This window comes from Eleutherodactylus coqui, chromosome 13, assembly GCF_035609145.1.
Source record: "Eleutherodactylus coqui strain aEleCoq1 chromosome 13, aEleCoq1.hap1, whole genome shotgun sequence".
In the NCBI taxonomy this organism is placed as follows: Eukaryota; Metazoa; Chordata; class Amphibia; order Anura; family Eleutherodactylidae; genus Eleutherodactylus; species Eleutherodactylus coqui.
Window position 1 is genome coordinate 77,526,721 of NC_089849.1, and position 12,500 is coordinate 77,539,220.

Below are 12,500 nucleotides of genomic sequence, written 5' to 3' on the forward strand. Positions count from 1 at the left end.
TCAAATACTGGAAAAGGACTTCTTGCCAGGAGAAATGTTCTTTATGAAATCTCTTGGACATTTTGATCCAAAATGATCCACTTTTTCATGGTAGCATGGCCGAGCGGTCTAAGGCGCTGGATTTAGGCTCCAGTCTCTTTGGAGGTGTGGGTTCGAATCCCACTGCTGCCAGTTTTCAACTTTGAAAGCTCTCAAGTTGCTTTCTGAACATTTTAGTGGTCAGAAGAAGTTGCTTTTGATGATGCTCAGAAATGGACTTCTTGGCCTTTTCTGAAACTGAACAAACTGTATGAGAAAAGGCTTTTGATGATATTCCCAAGATGTTTTGGCACAGATTAAGCTACCCTGGTGTGCTAGCTAAGTAGACATTAGGCGCACTCCACGATCTTGCACTTCAAAGCCTTCAATAGCCTAGGAACATCTGAAAAAGCAGTAGTGCGGTAATACTGTTGAACTCACTTGCGTTTGCTTCCTTTCTAACTGGAGGAATGCATTTTCAGCCTTCTGCTGCCATCATTAAATATTCAGCTCGAATGCAGCAACAATTCTTCTTTTTAAATCAAATACTGGAAAAGGACTTCTTGCCAGGAGAAATGTTCTTTATGAAATCTCTTGGACATTTTGATCCAAAATTATCCACTTTTTCATGGTAGCATAGCCGAGCGGTCTAAGGCGCTGGATTAAGACTCCAGTCTCTTTGGAGGCGTGGGTTCGATTCCCACTGCTGCCAGTTTTCAACTTTGAAAGCTCTCAAGTTGCTTTCTGAACATTTTAGTGGTCAGAAGAAGTTGCTTTTGATGATGCTCAGAAATGGACTTCTTGGCCTTTTCTGAAACTGAACAAACTGTATGAGAAAAGGCTTTTGATAATATTCCCGAGATGTTATGGCACAGATTAAGCTACCCTGATGCGCTAGCTAAGTAGACATTAGGCGCACTCCACGATCTTGCACTTCAAAGCCTTCAATAGCCTAGGAACATCTGAAAAAGCAGTAGTGCGGTAATACTGTTGAACTCACTTGCGTTTGCTTCCTTTCTAACTGTAGGAATGCATTTTCAGCCTTCTGCTGCTATCATTAAATATTCAGCTCGAATGCAGCAATAATTCTTCTTTTTAAATCAAATACTGGAAAAGGACTTCTTGCCAGGACAAATGTTCTTTATGAAATCTCTTGGACATTTTGATCCAAAATGATCCACTTTTTCATGGTAGCATGGCCGAGCGGTCTAAGGCGCTGGATTTAGGCTCCAGTCTCTTTGGAGGCGTGGGTTCGAATCCCACTGCTGCCAGTTTTCAACTTTGAAAGCTCTCAAGTTGCTTTCTGAACATTTTAGTGGTCAGAAGAAGTTGCTTTTGATGATGCTCAGAAATGGACTTCTTGGCCTTTTCTGAAACTGAACAAACTGTATGAGAAAAGGCCTTTGATGATATTCCCAAGATGTTTTGGCACAGATTAAGCTACCCTGATGTGCTAGCTAAGTAGACATTAGGCGCACTCCACGATCTTGCACTTCAAAGCCTTCAATAGCCTAGGAACATCTGAAAAAGCAGTAGTGCGGTAATACTGTTGAACTCACTTGCGTTTGCTTCCTTTCTAACTGGAGGAATGCATTTTCAGCCTTCTGCTGCCATCATTAAATATTCAGCTCGAATGCAGCAACAATTCTTTTTAAATCAAATACTGGAAAAGGACTTCTTGCCAGGAGAAATGTTCTTTATGAAATCTCTTGGACATTTTGATCCAAAATTATCCACTTTTTCATGGTAGCATGGCCGAGCGGTCTAAGGCGCTGGATTTAGGCTCCAGTCTCTTTGGAGGCGTGGGTTCGAATCCAACTGCTGCCAGTTTTCAACTTTGAAAGCTCTCAAGTTGCTTTCTGAACATTTTAGTGGTCAGAAGAAGTTGCTTTTGATGATGCTCAGAAATGGACTTCTTGGCCTTTTCTGAAACTGAACAAACTGTATGAGAAAAGGCCTTTGATGATATTCCCAAGATGTTTTGGCACAGATTAAGCTACCCTGGTGTGCTAGCTAAGTAGACATTAGGCGCACTCCACGATCTTGCACTTCAAAGCCTTCAATAGCCTAGGAACATCTGAAAAAGCAGTAGTGCGGTAATACTGTTGAACTCACTTGCGTTTGCTTCCTTTCTAACTGTAGGAATGCATTTTCAGCCTTCTGCTGCCATCATTAAATATTCAGCTCGAATGCAGCAATAATTCTTCTTTTTAAATCAAATACTGGAAAAGGACTTCTTGCCAGGACAAATGTTCTTTATGAAATCTCTTGGACATTTTGATCCAAAATGATCCACTTTTTCATGGTAGCATGGCCGAGCGGTCTAAGGCGCTGGATTTAGGCTCCAGTCTCTTTGGAGGCGTGGGTTCGAATCCCACTGCTGCCAGTTTTCAACTTTGAAAGCTCTCAAGTTGCTTTCTGAACATTTTAGTGGTCAGAAGAAGTTGCTTTTGATGATGCTCAGAAATGGACTTCTTGGCCTTTTCTGAAACTGAACAAACTGTATGAGAAAAGGCCTTTGATGATATTCCCAAGATGTTTTGGCACAGATTAAGCTACCCTGATGTGCTAGCTAAGTAGACATTAGGCGCACTCCACGATCTTGCACTTCAAAGCCTTCAATAGCCTAGGAACATCTGAAAAAGCAGTAGTGCGGTAATACTGTTGAACTCACTTGCGTTTGCTTCCTTTCTAACTGGAGGAATGCATTTTCAGCCTTCTGCTGCCATCATTAAATATTCAGCTCGAATGCAGCAACAATTCTTTTTAAATCAAATACTGGAAAAGGACTTCTTGCCAGGAGAAATGTTCTTTATGAAATCTCTTGGACATTTTGATCCAAAATGATCCACTTTTTCATGGTAGCATAGCCGAGCGGTCTAAGGCGCTGGATTAAGACTCCAGTCTCTTTGGAGGCGTGGGTTCGATTCCCACTGCTGCCAGTTTTCAACTTTGAAAGCTCTCAAGTTGCTTTCTGAACATTTTAGTGGTCAGAAGAAGTTGCTTTTGATGATGCTCAGAAATGGACTTCTTGGCCTTTTCTGAAACTGAACAAACTGTATGAGAAAAGGCTTTTGATAATATTCCCAAGATGTTATGGCACAGATTAAGCTACCCTGATGCGCTAGCTAAGTAGACATTAGGCGCACTCCACGATCTTGCACTTCAAAGCCTTCAATAGCCTAGGAACATCTGAAAAAGCAGTAGTGCGGTAATACTGTTGAACTCACTTGCGTTTGCTTCCTTTCTAACTGTAGGAATGCATTTTCAGCCTTCTGCTGCTATCATTAAATATTCAGCTCGAATGCAGCAATAATTCTTCTTTTTAAATCAAATACTGGAAAAGGACTTCTTGCCAGGAGAAATGTTCTTTATGAAATCTCTTGGACATTTTGATCCAAAATGATCCACTTTTTCATGGTAGCATGGCCGAGCGGTCTAAGGCGCTGGATTTAGGCTCCAGTCTCTTTGGAGGCGTGGGTTCGAATCCCACTGCTGCCAGTTTTCAACTTTGAAAGCTCTCAAGTTGCTTTCTGAACATTTTAGTGGTCAGAAGAAGTTGCTTTTGATGATGCTCAGAAATGGACTTCTTGGCCTTTTCTGAAACTGAACAAACTGTATGAGAAAAGGCCTTTGATGATATTCCCAAGATGTTTTGGCACAGATTAAGCTACCCTGATGTGCTAGCTAAGTAGACATTAGGCGCACTCCACGATCTTGCACTTCAAAGCCTTCAATAGCCTAGGAACATCTGAAAAAGCAGTAGTGCGGTAATACTGTTGAACTCACTTGCGTTTGCTTCCTTTCTAACTGGAGGAATGCATTTTCAGCCTTCTGCTGCCATCATTAAATATTCAGCTCGAATGCAGCAACAATTCTTTTTAAATCAAATACTGGAAAAGGACTTCTTGCCAGGAGAAATGTTCTTTATGAAATCTCTTGGACATTTTGATCCAAAATTATCCACTTTTTCATGGTAGCATGGCCGAGCGGTCTAAGGCGCTGGATTTAGGCTCCAGTCTCTTTGGAGGCGTGGGTTCAATTCCCACTGCTGCCAGTTTTCAACTTTGAAAGCTCTCAAGTTGCTTTCTGAACATTTTAGTGGTCAGAAGAAGTTGCTTTTGATGATGCTCAGAAATGGACTTCTTGGCCTTTTCTGAAACTGAACAAACTGTATGAGAAAAGGCTTTTGATAATATTCCCAAGATGTTATGGCACAGATTAAGCTACCCTGATGCGCTAGCTAAGTAGACATTAGGCGCACTCCACGATCTTGCACTTCAAAGCCTTCAATAGCCTAGGAACATCTGAAAAAGCAGTAGTGCGGTAATACTGTTGAACTCACTTGCGTTTGCTTCCTTTCTAACTGTAGGAATGCATTTTCAGCCTTCTGCTGCTATCATTAAATATTCAGCTCGAATGCAGCAATAATTCTTTTTAAATCAAATACTGGAAAAGGACTTCTTGCCAGGAGAAATGTTCTTTATGAAATCTCTTGGACATTTTGATCCAAAATGATCCACTTTTTCATGGTAGCATGGCCGAGCGGTCTAAGGTGCTGGATTAAGGCTACAGTCTCTTTGGAGGCGTGGGTTCGAATCCCACTGCTGCCAGTTTTCAACTTTGAAAGCTCTCAAGTTGCTTTCTGAACATTTTAGTGGTCAGAAGAAGTTGCTTTTGATGATGCTCAGAAATGGACTTCTTGGCCTTTTCTGAAACTGAACAAACTGTATGAGAAAAGGCTTTTGATGATATTCCCAAGATGTTTTGGCACAGATTAAGCTACCCTGGTGTGCTAGCTAAGTAGACATTAGGCGCACTCCACGATCTTGCACTTCAAAGCCTTCAATAGCCTAGGAACATCTGAAAAAGCAGTAGTGCGGTAATACTGTTGAACTCACTTGCGTTTGCTTCCTTTCTAACTGTAGGAATGCATTTTCAGCCTTCTGCTGCTATCATTAAATATTCAGCTCGAATGCAGCAATAATTCTTCTTTTTAAATCAAATACTGGAAAAGGACTTCTTGCCAGGAGAAATGTTCTTTATGAAATCTCTTGGACATTTTGATCCAAAATGATCCACTATTTCATGGTAGCATGGCCGAGCGGTCTAAGGCGCTGGATTTAGGCTCCAGTCTCTTTGGAGGCGTGGGTTCAAATCCCACTGCTGCCAGTTTTCAACTTTGAAAGCTCTCAAGTTGCTTTCTGAACATTTTAGTGGTCAGAAGAAGTTGCTTTTGATGATGCTCAGAAATGGACTTCTTGGCCTTTTCTGAAACTGAACAAACTGTATGAGAAAAGGCCTTTGATGATATTCCCAAGATGTTTTGGCACAGATTAAGCTACCCTGGTGTGCTAGCTAAGTAGACATTAGGCGCACTCCACGATCTTGCACTTCAAAGCCTTCAATAGCCTAGGAACATCTGAAAAAGCAGTAGTGCGGTAATACTGTTGAACTCACTTGCGTTTGCTTCCTTTCTAACTGGAGGAATGGATTTTCAGCCTTCTGCTGCCATCATTAAATATTCAGCTCGAATGCAGCAACAATTCTTCTTTTTAAATCAAATACTGGAAAAGGACTTCTTGCCAGGAGAAATGTTCTTTATGAAATCTCTTGGACATTTTGATCCAAAATGATCCACTTTTTCATGGTAGCATGGCCGAGCGGTCTAAGGCGCTGGATTTAGGCTCCAGTCTCTTTGGAGGTGTGGGTTCGAATCCCACTGCTGCCAGTTTTCAACTTTGAAAGCTCTCAAGTTGCTTTCTGAACATTTTAGTGGTCAGAAGAAGTTGCTTTTGATGATGCTCAGAAATGGACTTCTTGGCCTTTTCTGAAACTGAACAAACTGTATGAGAAAAGGCTTTTGATGATATTCCCAAGATGTTTTGGCACAGATTAAGCTACCCTGGTGTGCTAGCTAAGTAGACATTAGGCGCACTCCACGATCTTGCACTTCAAAGCCTTCAATAGCCTAGGAACATCTGAAAAAGCAGTAGTGCGGTAATACTGTTGAACTCACTTGCGTTTGCTTCCTTTCTAACTGGAGGAATGCATTTTCAGCCTTCTGCTGCCATCATTAAATATTCAGCTCGAATGCAGCAACAATTCTTCTTTTTAAATCAAATACTGGAAAAGGACTTCTTGCCAGGAGAAATGTTCTTTATGAAATCTCTTGGACATTTTGATCCAAAATTATCCACTTTTTCATGGTAGCATAGCCGAGCGGTCTAAGGCGCTGGATTAAGACTCCAGTCTCTTTGGAGGCGTGGGTTCGATTCCCACTGCTGCCAGTTTTCAACTTTGAAAGCTCTCAAGTTGCTTTCTGAACATTTTAGTGGTCAGAAGAAGTTGCTTTTGATGATGCTCAGAAATGGACTTCTTGGCCTTTTCTGAAACTGAACAAACTGTATGAGAAAAGGCTTTTGATAATATTCCCGAGATGTTATGGCACAGATTAAGCTACCCTGATGCGCTAGCTAAGTAGACATTAGGCGCACTCCACGATCTTGCACTTCAAAGCCTTCAATAGCCTAGGAACATCTGAAAAAGCAGTAGTGCGGTAATACTGTTGAACTCACTTGCGTTTGCTTCCTTTCTAACTGTAGGAATGCATTTTCAGCCTTCTGCTGCTATCATTAAATATTCAGCTCGAATGCAGCAATAATTCTTCTTTTTAAATCAAATACTGGAAAAGGACTTCTTGCCAGGACAAATGTTCTTTATGAAATCTCTTGGACATTTTGATCCAAAATGATCCACTTTTTCATGGTAGCATGGCCGAGCGGTCTAAGGCGCTGGATTTAGGCTCCAGTCTCTTTGGAGGCGTGGGTTCGAATCCCACTGCTGCCAGTTTTCAACTTTGAAAGCTCTCAAGTTGCTTTCTGAACATTTTAGTGGTCAGAAGAAGTTGCTTTTGATGATGCTCAGAAATGGACTTCTTGGCCTTTTCTGAAACTGAACAAACTGTATGAGAAAAGGCCTTTGATGATATTCCCAAGATGTTTTGGCACAGATTAAGCTACCCTGATGTGCTAGCTAAGTAGACATTAGGCGCACTCCACGATCTTGCACTTCAAAGCCTTCAATAGCCTAGGAACATCTGAAAAAGCAGTAGTGCGGTAATACTGTTGAACTCACTTGCGTTTGCTTCCTTTCTAACTGGAGGAATGCATTTTCAGCCTTCTGCTGCCATCATTAAATATTCAGCTCGAATGCAGCAACAATTCTTTTTAAATCAAATACTGGAAAAGGACTTCTTGCCAGGAGAAATGTTCTTTATGAAATCTCTTGGACATTTTGATCCAAAATTATCCACTTTTTCATGGTAGCATGGCCGAGCGGTCTAAGGCGCTGGATTTAGGCTCCAGTCTCTTTGGAGGCGTGGGTTCGAATCCAACTGCTGCCAGTTTTCAACTTTGAAAGCTCTCAAGTTGCTTTCTGAACATTTTAGTGGTCAGAAGAAGTTGCTTTTGATGATGCTCAGAAATGGACTTCTTGGCCTTTTCTGAAACTGAACAAACTGTATGAGAAAAGGCCTTTGATGATATTCCCAAGATGTTTTGGCACAGATTAAGCTACCCTGGTGTGCTAGCTAAGTAGACATTAGGCGCACTCCACGATCTTGCACTTCAAAGCCTTCAATAGCCTAGGAACATCTGAAAAAGCAGTAGTGCGGTAATACTGTTGAACTCACTTGCGTTTGCTTCCTTTCTAACTGTAGGAATGCATTTTCAGCCTTCTGCTGCCATCATTAAATATTCAGCTCGAATGCAGCAATAATTCTTCTTTTTAAATCAAATACTGGAAAAGGACTTCTTGCCAGGACAAATGTTCTTTATGAAATCTCTTGGACATTTTGATCCAAAATGATCCACTTTTTCATGGTAGCATGGCCGAGCGGTCTAAGGCGCTGGATTTAGGCTCCAGTCTCTTTGGAGGCGTGGGTTCGAATCCCACTGCTGCCAGTTTTCAACTTTGAAAGCTCTCAAGTTGCTTTCTGAACATTTTAGTGGTCAGAAGAAGTTGCTTTTGATGATGCTCAGAAATGGACTTCTTGGCCTTTTCTGAAACTGAACAAACTGTATGAGAAAAGGCCTTTGATGATATTCCCAAGATGTTTTGGCACAGATTAAGCTACCCTGATGTGCTAGCTAAGTAGACATTAGGCGCACTCCACGATCTTGCACTTCAAAGCCTTCAATAGCCTAGGAACATCTGAAAAAGCAGTAGTGCGGTAATACTGTTGAACTCACTTGCGTTTGCTTCCTTTCTAACTGGAGGAATGCATTTTCAGCCTTCTGCTGCCATCATTAAATATTCAGCTCGAATGCAGCAACAATTCTTTTTAAATCAAATACTGGAAAAGGACTTCTTGCCAGGAGAAATGTTCTTTATGAAATCTCTTGGACATTTTGATCCAAAATTATCCACTTTTTCATGGTAGCATGGCCGAGCGGTCTAAGGTGCTGGATTTAGGCTCCAGTCTCTTTGGAGGCGTGGGTTCGAATCCAACTGCTGCCAGTTTTCAACTTTGAAAGCTCTCAAGTTGCTTTCTGAACATTTTAGTGGTCAGAAGAAGTTGCTTTTGATGATGCTCAGAAATGGACTTCTTGGCCTTTTCTGAAACTGAACAAACTGTATGAGAAAAGGCCTTTGATGATATTCCCAAGATGTTTTGGCACAGATTAAGCTACCCTGGTGTGCTAGCTAAGTAGACATTAGGCGCACTCCACGATCTTGCACTTCAAAGCCTTCAATAGCCTAGGAACATCTGAAAAAGCAGTAGTGCGGTAATACTGTTGAACTCACTTGCGTTTGCTTCCTTTCTAACTGGAGGAATGCATTTTCAGCCTTCTGCTGCCATCATTAAATATTCAGCTCGAATGCAGCAACAATTCTTCTTTTTAAATCAAATACTGGAAAAGGACTTCTTGCCAGGAGAAATGTTCTTTATGAAATCTCTTGGACATTTTGATCCAAAATGATCCACTTTTTCATGGTAGCATAGCCGAGCGGTCTAAGGCGCTGGATTAAGACTCCAGTCTCTTTGGAGGCGTGGGTTCGATTCCCACTGCTGCCAGTTTTCAACTTTGAAAGCTCTCAAGTTGCTTTCTGAACATTTTAGTGGTCAGAAGAAGTTGCTTTTGATGATGCTCAGAAATGGACTTCTTGGCCTTTTCTGAAACTGAACAAACTGTATGAGAAAAGGCTTTTGATAATATTCCCAAGATGTTATGGCACAGATTAAGCTACCCTGATGCGCTAGCTAAGTAGACATTAGGCGCACTCCACGATCTTGCACTTCAAAGCCTTCAATAGCCTAGGAACATCTGAAAAAGCAGTAGTGCGGTAATACTGTTGAACTCACTTGCGTTTGCTTCCTTTCTAACTGTAGGAATGCATTTTCAGCCTTCTGCTGCTATCATTAAATATTCAGCTCGAATGCAGCAATAATTCTTCTTTTTAAATCAAATACTGGAAAAGGACTTCTTGCCAGGAGAAATGTTCTTTATGAAATCTCTTGGACATTTTGATCCAAAATGATCCACTTTTTCATGGTAGCATGGCCGAGCGGTCTAAGGCGCTGGATTTAGGCTCCAGTCTCTTTGGAGGCGTGGGTTCGAATCCCACTGCTGCCAGTTTTCAACTTTGAAAGCTCTCAAGTTGCTTTCTGAACATTTTAGTGGTCAGAAGAAGTTGCTTTTGATGATGCTCAGAAATGGACTTCTTGGCCTTTTCTGAAACTGAACAAACTGTATGAGAAAAGGCCTTTGATGATATTCCCAAGATGTTTTGGCACAGATTAAGCTACCCTGATGTGCTAGCTAAGTAGACATTAGGCGCACTCCACGATCTTGCACTTCAAAGCCTTCAATAGCCTAGGAACATCTGAAAAAGCAGTAGTGCGGTAATACTGTTGAACTCACTTGCGTTTGCTTCCTTTCTAACTGGAGGAATGCATTTTCAGCCTTCTGCTGCCATCATTAAATATTCAGCTCGAATGCAGCAACAATTCTTTTTAAATCAAATACTGGAAAAGGACTTCTTGCCAGGAGAAATGTTCTTTATGAAATCTCTTGGACATTTTGATCCAAAATTATCCACTTTTTCATGGTAGCATGGCCGAGCGGTCTAAGGCGCTGGATTTAGGCTCCAGTCTCTTTGGAGGCGTGGGTTCAATTCCCACTGCTGCCAGTTTTCAACTTTGAAAGCTCTCAAGTTGCTTTCTGAACATTTTAGTGGTCAGAAGAAGTTGCTTTTGATGATGCTCAGAAATGGACTTCTTGGCCTTTTCTGAAACTGAACAAACTGTATGAGAAAAGGCTTTTGATAATATTCCCAAGATGTTATGGCACAGATTAAGCTACCCTGATGCGCTAGCTAAGTAGACATTAGGCGCACTCCACGATCTTGCACTTCAAAGCCTTCAATAGCCTAGGAACATCTGAAAAAGCAGTAGTGCGGTAATACTGTTGAACTCACTTGCGTTTGCTTCCTTTCTAACTGTAGGAATGCATTTTCAGCCTTCTGCTGCTATCATTAAATATTCAGCTCGAATGCAGCAATAATTCTTCTTTTTAAATCAAATACTGGAAAAGGACTTCTTGCCAGGACAAATGTTCTTTATGAAATCTCTTGGACATTTTGATCCAAAATGATCCACTTTTTCATGGTAGCATGGCCGAGCGGTCTAAGGCGCTGGATTTAGGCTCCAGTCTCTTTGGAGGCGTGGGTTCGAATCCCACTGCTGCCAGTTTTCAACTTTGAAAGCTCTCAAGTTGCTTTCTGAACATTTTAGTGGTCAGAAGAAGTTGCTTTTGATGATGCTCAGAAATGGACTTCTTGGCCTTTTCTGAAACTGAACAAACTGTATGAGAAAAGGCCTTTGATGATATTCCCAAGATGTTTTGGCACAGATTAAGCTACCCTGGTGTGCTAGCTAAGTAGACATTAGGCGCACTCCACGATCTTGCACTTCAAAGCCTTCAATAGCCTAGGAACATCTGAAAAAGCAGTAGTGCGGTAATACTGTTGAACTCACTTGCGTTTGCTTCCTTTCTAACTGTAGGAATGCATTTTCAGCCTTCTGCTGCCATCATTAAATATTCAGCTCGAATGCAGCAATAATTCTTCTTTTTAAATCAAATACTGGAAAAGGACTTCTTGCCAGGACAAATGTTCTTTATGAAATCTCTTGGACATTTTGATCCAAAATGATCCACTTTTTCATGGTAGCATGGCCGAGCGGTCTAAGGCGCTGGATTTAGGCTCCAGTCTCTTTGGAGGCGTGGGTTCGAATCCCACTGCTGCCAGTTTTCAACTTTGAAAGCTCTCAAGTTGCTTTCTGAACATTTTAGTGGTCAGAAGAAGTTGCTTTTGATGATGCTCAGAAATGGACTTCTTGGCCTTTTCTGAAACTGAACAAACTGTATGAGAAAAGGCCTTTGATGATATTCCCAAGATGTTTTGGCACAGATTAAGCTACCCTGATGTGCTAGCTAAGTAGACATTAGGCGCACTCCACGATCTTGCACTTCAAAGCCTTCAATAGCCTAGGAACATCTGAAAAAGCAGTAGTGCGGTAATACTGTTGAACTCACTTGCGTTTGCTTCCTTTCTAACTGGAGGAATGCATTTTCAGCCTTCTGCTGCCATCATTAAATATTCAGCTCGAATGCAGCAACAATTCTTTTTAAATCAAATACTGGAAAAGGACTTCTTGCCAGGAGAAATGTTCTTTATGAAATCTCTTGGACATTTTGATCCAAAATTATCCACTTTTTCATGGTAGCATGGCCGAGCGGTCTAAGGTGCTGGATTTAGGCTCCAGTCTCTTTGGAGGCGTGGGTTCGAATCCAACTGCTGCCAGTTTTCAACTTTGAAAGCTCTCAAGTTGCTTTCTGAACATTTTAGTGGTCAGAAGAAGTTGCTTTTGATGATGCTCAGAAATGGACTTCTTGGCCTTTTCTGAAACTGAACAAACTGTATGAGAAAAGGCCTTTGATGATATTCCCAAGATGTTTTGGCACAGATTAAGCTACCCTGGTGTGCTAGCTAAGTAGACATTAGGCGCACTCCACGATCTTGCACTTCAAAGCCTTCAATAGCCTAGGAACATCTGAAAAAGCAGTAGTGCGGTAATACTGTTGAACTCACTTGCGTTTGCTTCCTTTCTAACTGGAGGAATGCATTTTCAGCCTTCTGCTGCCATCATTAAATATTCAGCTCGAATGCAGCAACAATTCTTCTTTTTAAATCAAATACTGGAAAAGGACTTCTTGCCAGGAGAAATGTTCTTTATGAAATCTCTTGGACATTTTGATCCAAAATGATCCACTTTTTCATGGTAGCATAGCCGAGCGGTCTAAGGCGCTGGATTAAGACTCCAGTCTCTTTGGAGGCGTGGGTTCGATTCCCACTGCTGCCAGTTTTCAACTTTGAAAGCTCTCAAGTTGCTTTCTGAACATTTTAGTGGTCAGAAG

General features: G+C 41.5%; 18 non-coding genes across 18 annotated transcripts; all 18 read left to right on the forward strand.

The window, feature by feature from the left end:
• Positions 1–89: 89 nt before the first annotated feature.
• TRNAL-UAG (transfer RNA leucine (anticodon UAG)) lies at positions 90–171 on the forward strand. Its single transcript has one exon. It is a non-coding gene; the product is annotated as a tRNA-Leu (tRNA).
• A 477-nt stretch (positions 172–648) lies between these two features.
• TRNAL-AAG (transfer RNA leucine (anticodon AAG)) lies at positions 649–730 on the forward strand. The gene has a single exon. It is a non-coding gene; the product is annotated as a tRNA-Leu (tRNA).
• A 477-nt stretch (positions 731–1,207) lies between these two features.
• TRNAL-UAG (transfer RNA leucine (anticodon UAG)) lies at positions 1,208–1,289 on the forward strand. Its single transcript has one exon. It is a non-coding gene; the product is annotated as a tRNA-Leu (tRNA).
• Positions 1,290–2,322: 1,033 nt separating this feature from the next.
• On the forward strand, positions 2,323–2,404 carry TRNAL-UAG (transfer RNA leucine (anticodon UAG)). Its single transcript has one exon. It is a non-coding gene; the product is annotated as a tRNA-Leu (tRNA).
• A 474-nt stretch (positions 2,405–2,878) lies between these two features.
• On the forward strand, positions 2,879–2,960 carry TRNAL-AAG (transfer RNA leucine (anticodon AAG)). The gene has a single exon. It is a non-coding gene; the product is annotated as a tRNA-Leu (tRNA).
• Positions 2,961–3,437: 477 nt separating this feature from the next.
• Positions 3,438–3,519, forward strand: TRNAL-UAG (transfer RNA leucine (anticodon UAG)). The gene has a single exon. It is a non-coding gene; the product is annotated as a tRNA-Leu (tRNA).
• Positions 3,520–3,993: 474 nt separating this feature from the next.
• On the forward strand, positions 3,994–4,075 carry TRNAL-UAG (transfer RNA leucine (anticodon UAG)). Its single transcript has one exon. It is a non-coding gene; the product is annotated as a tRNA-Leu (tRNA).
• A 1,033-nt stretch (positions 4,076–5,108) lies between these two features.
• Positions 5,109–5,190, forward strand: TRNAL-UAG (transfer RNA leucine (anticodon UAG)). Its single transcript has one exon. It is a non-coding gene; the product is annotated as a tRNA-Leu (tRNA).
• A 477-nt stretch (positions 5,191–5,667) lies between these two features.
• TRNAL-UAG (transfer RNA leucine (anticodon UAG)) lies at positions 5,668–5,749 on the forward strand. The gene has a single exon. It is a non-coding gene; the product is annotated as a tRNA-Leu (tRNA).
• Positions 5,750–6,226: 477 nt separating this feature from the next.
• TRNAL-AAG (transfer RNA leucine (anticodon AAG)) lies at positions 6,227–6,308 on the forward strand. Its single transcript has one exon. It is a non-coding gene; the product is annotated as a tRNA-Leu (tRNA).
• Positions 6,309–6,785: 477 nt separating this feature from the next.
• TRNAL-UAG (transfer RNA leucine (anticodon UAG)) lies at positions 6,786–6,867 on the forward strand. Its single transcript has one exon. It is a non-coding gene; the product is annotated as a tRNA-Leu (tRNA).
• A 1,033-nt stretch (positions 6,868–7,900) lies between these two features.
• On the forward strand, positions 7,901–7,982 carry TRNAL-UAG (transfer RNA leucine (anticodon UAG)). Its single transcript has one exon. It is a non-coding gene; the product is annotated as a tRNA-Leu (tRNA).
• Positions 7,983–9,015: 1,033 nt separating this feature from the next.
• TRNAL-AAG (transfer RNA leucine (anticodon AAG)) lies at positions 9,016–9,097 on the forward strand. The gene has a single exon. It is a non-coding gene; the product is annotated as a tRNA-Leu (tRNA).
• A 477-nt stretch (positions 9,098–9,574) lies between these two features.
• Positions 9,575–9,656, forward strand: TRNAL-UAG (transfer RNA leucine (anticodon UAG)). Its single transcript has one exon. It is a non-coding gene; the product is annotated as a tRNA-Leu (tRNA).
• A 474-nt stretch (positions 9,657–10,130) lies between these two features.
• Positions 10,131–10,212, forward strand: TRNAL-UAG (transfer RNA leucine (anticodon UAG)). The gene has a single exon. It is a non-coding gene; the product is annotated as a tRNA-Leu (tRNA).
• A 477-nt stretch (positions 10,213–10,689) lies between these two features.
• Positions 10,690–10,771, forward strand: TRNAL-UAG (transfer RNA leucine (anticodon UAG)). The gene has a single exon. It is a non-coding gene; the product is annotated as a tRNA-Leu (tRNA).
• Positions 10,772–11,248: 477 nt separating this feature from the next.
• On the forward strand, positions 11,249–11,330 carry TRNAL-UAG (transfer RNA leucine (anticodon UAG)). The gene has a single exon. It is a non-coding gene; the product is annotated as a tRNA-Leu (tRNA).
• A 1,033-nt stretch (positions 11,331–12,363) lies between these two features.
• TRNAL-AAG (transfer RNA leucine (anticodon AAG)) lies at positions 12,364–12,445 on the forward strand. The gene has a single exon. It is a non-coding gene; the product is annotated as a tRNA-Leu (tRNA).
• The last annotated feature ends 55 nt before the right edge of the window (positions 12,446–12,500 follow it).